The 6,079-nt window shown below is 43.4% G+C and overlaps 2 long non-coding RNA genes across 2 annotated transcripts in view; both read left to right on the top strand.

Moving 5' to 3' along the window:
* The window catches only part of LOC116528046, a 366-nt gene extending 19 nt beyond the window's left edge, over nt 1-347 (top strand). Inside the window, exons 1-2 of the long non-coding RNA XR_004258853.1 lie at nt 1-174; nt 208-347. The exon at nt 1-174 is cut by the window's left edge and continues 19 nt beyond it. This is a non-coding gene — a long non-coding RNA (uncharacterized LOC116528046). The remainder of the gene's footprint in view (nt 175-207) is intronic.
* Nucleotides 348-2,863: 2,516 nt separating this feature from the next.
* Nucleotides 2,864-4,528, top strand: LOC116527970. Its single transcript, XR_004258812.1, has 2 exons — nt 2,864-3,520; nt 3,859-4,528. It is a non-coding gene; the product is annotated as an uncharacterized LOC116527970 (long non-coding RNA).
* The last annotated feature ends 1,551 nt before the right edge of the window (nt 4,529-6,079 follow it).

The following is a 6,079-nucleotide window of genomic DNA, read 5'->3' as shown; positions in this document are numbered from 1 at the left end:
TGAGCAAGATGGAGCTCAGAGCAGATGGAGCTCTGAGCAAGATGGAGTTTTGAGCAAGATAGAGCTCAGAGCCAATGGAGCTCTGAACAGATGGAGCTCTGAGCAAGATAAAGCTCAGAACAGATGGAGCTCTGAGCAGATGGAGCTCAAAGCAGATGGAGCTCAGAGCAGATGGTTCTCAGAGTGAAATGGAGCTTGGAGTGATAGGAGCTCAGCGCAAGATAGAACTCAGCAGATGGAGTTCTGAGCAAGAAGGAGCTCAAAGCAGGTGGAGTTCTGAGCAAGATGGAGCTCAGACCAGGTGGAGCTCTGAGCAGGTTAAGCTCTGAGCAGATCAAGCTCAGACAAGAAGGATGTCCAAGCAAGATTGAGCTTGGAGCTGATGTTCCTCTGTGTAAGATAGAGCTCAGAGCTAGATGGAGCTTGGAGTGATAGGAGCTCAGAGCAGATGGAGCTCCAAGCAGATTAAGCTCAGAAAAGAGGCAGTTTCATGCAAGATTGAACTTGGAGCTGATGTTCCTCTGTGTAAGATTGAGTGAGGAGCAAAATGGAGCTCTCAACAAGATGGTGCTCAGAGCAGACGGAGCTCTGATCAATAAGAAGATGTAAGCAAGATGGAGCTTCGTGCAGATGTTGGTTTTAGGTGGAGCTCAGAGCAAATGGTCCTTACAGCAGGATGGAGCTCAGAGTGATTACAGCTCCAAGCAAGATGGACCTTGGAGCTGAGGGAGCTTTGAGCAACATGGAACTCGGAGCAGATGTTGTTCAGAGTAAGAAGGAATTCCAAGCAAATGGCACTCAGAGCAAAATGGATCTCAGATAAGATGTTGTTCACAGTGAGATGGAGCTCTGAGCAGATGGTGCTTAGAGCAAGATGGAACTCTTGAGTAGATGGTGCTCAGACCAAAAATGGAGTTTGAAGTGGTTGGAGTTCCTAGCAAGATGGAGCTCCAAACAGATGGTGCTCGGAGCAAGATAGAGCTCAGAGAAGACGTTGTTTACAGTGAGATGGAGCTCCAGGCGGATGGTGATCAGTGCAAGATGCAGCTCCGAGCAAATTGTGCCCAGAACAAGATGGTGCATGGAGCAAATGGAACTCTGAGCAGATGGGGTTTAGAGCAGATGGTGCTCAGAGCAAGATGCAGCTCCGAGCAAATCGTGCCCAGAACAAGATGGAACTCAGAGTAGATGGAGCTCTGAGCAAGATGAAGCTCACAGTAGACGGTGCTCAGAGCAAAATGGAGATCTGAGCGTATAGTACTCACAGCAAGATGGAGCTTAGAGTGATTAGAGCTCAGAACAGATGGAGCTCACAGAAATTGCTTCCAAGCAGATGGTAATCAGAGCAATCTGGAGCTCCAAATAGATGGTGCTCAGAGCAAGATGAACCTCAGAATGATCAGAACTCCGAGAAAAATTAAGCTCTGTGCAGATGGTGCTGAAAGCAAGATAGAGCTCAGAGTGATTGGAGCTCTGAGCAGGTTGGAGCTAGGAAGAGATAGAGCTTTGAGCAAGAAGTACCTCCAAGTAAGATGGAGCTTGCAGAAATTGTTTCCTGGTGTAAGATGGAGCTCAGAGCAAGATGGAGCTTGGAGAGATTGGAACTGTGAATATTGCTCTGAGCAGCTGGAACTCTGAGCAAGACAGACCTCTGAGCAAGAAGGATCTCTGAGAAAGAAGGAGCTCTAAGCAAGATGGAGCTTGGAATAGACATTGCTTGGTTTTAGATGGAGCTCAGATTACAGCTCCAAGGAAGATGGAGCTCAGAGCAGACAGAGCTCTGAACAAAAAGGAGCTCCAAGCAAAATGGAACTTGGAGCAGATGTTGCTTGGTGTAAGGTGGATCTCAGGGCAGATGGTTCTCAGAGCAAGATGGAGCTCAGAGAACATGGTGCTCACAGTAGTAAGGTGAAGCTTTGAGCAGATGGTGCTTAGAGCAAAATGGAGCTGGAAGTGACTAGAAATCTCAGCAAGGGGGAACTACGAGAAAATGAATCTCTGAGCAGAGGGTGCTCAGAGCAAGATGGAGTTTGGAGTGATTGGAGCTCTGAGAAAGATGTAGCTTGAAGCAAATGCAACTCCAAGTAGAAGAAACTCTGAGCAGATGGTGCTCAGAGCAAAATGGAGCTCAGAGTGATGGGAGCTCTAAGCCAGCTGGAGCTCAGAGCAGATGGAGCTTCAGTCAGATGGTGCTCAGAGCAAGATGGAGCTTGGAGTAATTGGAGTTTCAAACCAAATGGAGCTCAGATCAAATAGACCTCTGAGCAACAAGGAGCTCCAAGCAAGATGGAGCTTGGAGCAGATGTTGCTGGCGTAAGATGGACCTCAGAGCAGATAGTGCTTAGAGTAAGAGGCAGCTCAGAGTGATTGGCACTCTGAACACTGCTCTGAACAATTGGAGCTCTGAGCAAGATGCAGCTTGGAGTAGATAGAGCTCTGAGCAAAAATGAGCTCTAAGCAAGATGGAGTTTGGAGATGTTGCTAGGGTTTGGAGCTCAGAGCAAAATGGCGCCCATAGTGATTACAGCTCCAAGCAAGGTGGAGCTCAGAGCACATGTTGCTCAGAGTAAGATGAGCTCCGACCAGATGGTGCTCAGAGCAAAATGGAGCTGGGAGTGACTGGAGCTCCCAGCATGTTGGAGCATAGAGTGATTAGAACTCCCAGCAAGATGGAGCTTAGAGTAAATGGATCTCTGACTAGATGAAGCTCCGAGTAAGATAAATGTCTATGCAGATGGTGTTCAGAGAAAGATAGTGCTTGGAGTGATTGGAGCTCTGAGCAAGATGGAGCTTGGAGCATGTGGAGCTTGGAATAAATAGAGCTTGAAGCAAGAGGGACTTCCAAGAAGCAAGATGGAGCTTGCAGCAGATGTTGCTCGGTGTAAGATGGAGCTCAGAAAAGATGATGCTCACAGCAAGATTGAGCTCAGAGTGATTGGCACACCAAACATTGCTCTGAGCCATTGGAATTAGGAGTAGATCATGCTTAGAGCAAGATGGTGCTGAGAGTGATTGGAGCTCTGAGCAAGCTGGAGCTTGGAGAAGATGGAGCTCAGAAAAAGTGATGCTTAGAGTAAAAGATGGAGCTCCGAGCAGATGATGCTCAGAGCAAAATGGAGCTCAGAGTGATTGGAGCTCCAAGCCAGCTGGAGCTCAGAGCAGATGGACTTGGAAAAGGGACACATCATTTATGGTATATTTCATTCATTCATGGTGAACTTTTTAAACAGCACAGACATTATTTAGACATCATTTGGGAAAAAAAAACACTCAGCATTTATCTTTTGCAGTCTTACAGAAGGAAATTCTAGCAGATTTTAGTACCAAACTTCCAGTGAAGGAACAGACCAGATGTTTATTGGCCACATATTCTATGATGCCAGTCCTAGAATCACCTTGCAATGGAAAGTTTAATGACAGTTTAGGTCTCAACAGAATACATAATCCAAGAGAAGACTTAAGGATTCCTACGTCAAGCTGATTGTCTTCAAATATCAGAATGGAGAACTACTTGTCAAAGGTTAGTTACAGTATCTGTCTCCTTTAGTTTTCAGGTTTCTAACATAATTCTTGTATTTTTCTGTCAACAGATCAGAGCAGGTCCAGGAGTACATTAGAGACCTTATAGACCAGGCCTCTCATCTTTGGTAAAGGGATATAAAGAGTTGGCTCTGCTGGGGTGTCATGTGGTCTTCATTCTCATAGCTCTTCCCTTTCCTGGGACCCCTGGCCTCTATCTTCCTTCTCCTTTTTGAACCTTACTCTCTGAATCTTCACAGTTTATTTCCTCCCACCTAGAAACCATCAGACTTCATATGGTCTTGTGATGGGGATATCAACCTCTTTCTATCCTTCCAGGACAACCAAGTCCCTATATGTCTCCTCTGGACAGCACGGGTGAAATCTTCTAAGAGACAACAATCGTCAAAACCTCCTCACCATGACAGCAAGCAAGGAGGAGGGACCCTGAAGACCCTCGATGCTCTTTTCTGCAGGAAGTAGCTACAGAGAATGATGTCTGCCCCATCTCCCAAAAGATTTCTCAGTCCCAGCCACTTGAGGGAGAATGTAAGAGGAGTGGACAGTCAGATATGAGCAGGCGCAAGAGGGAGGTATCCATGTTGGAAAGAACCCCCCAGAACACCTATTTGGATGCTCTGTACTCCATCTTCAAACTGTCAGAATGTTGTTAACTAGATCATGATAAGGAAAAAAGGCAAAGGGGTATTCCTGAGAGATGAGCAGACATAACGAGTACAAAATTGACTGCTATACCTTCCCAGGGTGGTGGCAATATACAGTGCCACCATTAGGTAGGATTCATGTTGATTAATGCTTCCCATGCATGTGCATTAAGCACAGTAAGGGAGGATCCCCCGAACTTTGGTGAGAACTGGGCAAAGAAATAACTGAGGCAATCGAATATAACAATGCAGAATGTCATGGGGATGTTTCCAGCAGGGTCAGCCCCCTCCTCTCTTGGAGTGTATTTGTACTTTCCCAATAAAACTTTTCTTTATTTATAAATTGGTCTTTTGTGTAAATTCTTTCTTCCACGAAGACAACCAAGGATGGCCCGGGTAACATCTTCATGTGATTTCACTCATAGTAAGAGTCTATTTCTGGGGATCTCAAAGCGAATCCAATAATGACAAGGAGTATCAATTACAGAGTTGGTAAGGAAAAAAATAGTTCAACTACGCTTGACTTACTAAGAAAGTTATATAGGGTTTGACTATTTTTCACTGGGGGAAAATCAAAAAAGCCAGGTGCAGTAATGCACAACTGTAATCCCAGCTACTCCAGAGGCTGAGGCAGAAAGATTACTTAAGCCCAGGAGTTCAAGGAGGTACTGTGAAATGATGGTACCAGTGAACAGCCACTGCACCCCATCACTGCAGCCTGGGCAACAGCATGACGCTGTCTCTTGAAAATATTAACAATTATAAAACATTCGTTTTAACAAAAATAATTAAATTGTAACATTTTTGTCTCATTGTTATTTAAAAAATTCAGTCAGTGCACTTTAACTTCTACTTTTGACAGTGTTTTTATGATCTCCTCAATGCCCAGAAAAGTAATATAAGCCCATGTTAAATGAGGTCTCAAACTTCTTTCTTTGCCTGGGTTCACGTACTAGCACATCATAAAAAAGCAAATCTAATGTTTTTAGGAAAGCATTGCAGCAGATAACTTAGAACAAATTAAACAGTTGTTCTGATACATAAATTACTCCCTGCTAACTGATATAAAAAATCTTATTGCTTTGTGTTATTTTTCTACAAAAATGATTTGATGAGAGCCTAAGTGCTTTAGAGTCATGAAATTTTGCCACGGGGTGAAAAAAGAAAATGAAAACTTTTGTAAATTAAGCATGATGAAAATGTAAATGTTCTTAGTTTTTGCCAGGAAATCAGGTAGTATGTCATTTTACAAGATGACAAAGAAGTATATACAAATGAAGATTTATAGTTTGCCAAGTCATGGTAGGCTTAATACGTGATTCAAAATTATTCTGTTGAGATAGAAAGGTGTGATTCCATAAGCACTGCAGGGTGCCTTGAAAGAATTTTAATATGGTTGCTGTCTACTAAATTCTTAAGTTAGAGAAAGAAGATGCTTTTTAGAGTTGTTAGTAGGTGTAAATTGATTTTAAACAGTGATGAACTTTTTGGATGCTTCTTTAATGTTGGACTTCAATATTTTATTTTCAAGCAGAATCCATTCTTTTCATTCTGTGATGAGCTAAAGGATGACATAACAACAAGCACTCAATGAAGATATCTGGAGAGCAGTGCATGACTGTTATATCTATCCAATGCTGTTAGACTGATTTTTGCAAATGGCATTTGTCATGGCCACCAAAGCCAGAAAGATAGAGGAAAAAGCTGTTTTCCACCAAAGATTGGCAAAAATCTGGAGAGGGGAGTGAATACATATGTAAAGATCACCTACAGAAAACCACTGTGGAGTGTAGTGTGTGGGTCCTTTACAGACAAGTATGGTTCCATACTATGAAGACCTGAACAGATTTGTGTTCATGTAAACATCATATAATGATAACTTGCTTCTAGAAAAC

Source organism: Sapajus apella, unplaced genomic scaffold (assembly GCF_009761245.1).
Source record: "Sapajus apella isolate SASKATOON/1434 unplaced genomic scaffold, GSC_monkey_1.0 scaffold1, whole genome shotgun sequence".
In the NCBI taxonomy this organism is placed as follows: domain Eukaryota; kingdom Metazoa; phylum Chordata; class Mammalia; order Primates; family Cebidae; genus Sapajus; species Sapajus apella.
The sequence above is the reverse complement of the archived record's forward strand: the minus strand, read 5'-3'. Positions and strand labels throughout refer to the sequence as shown.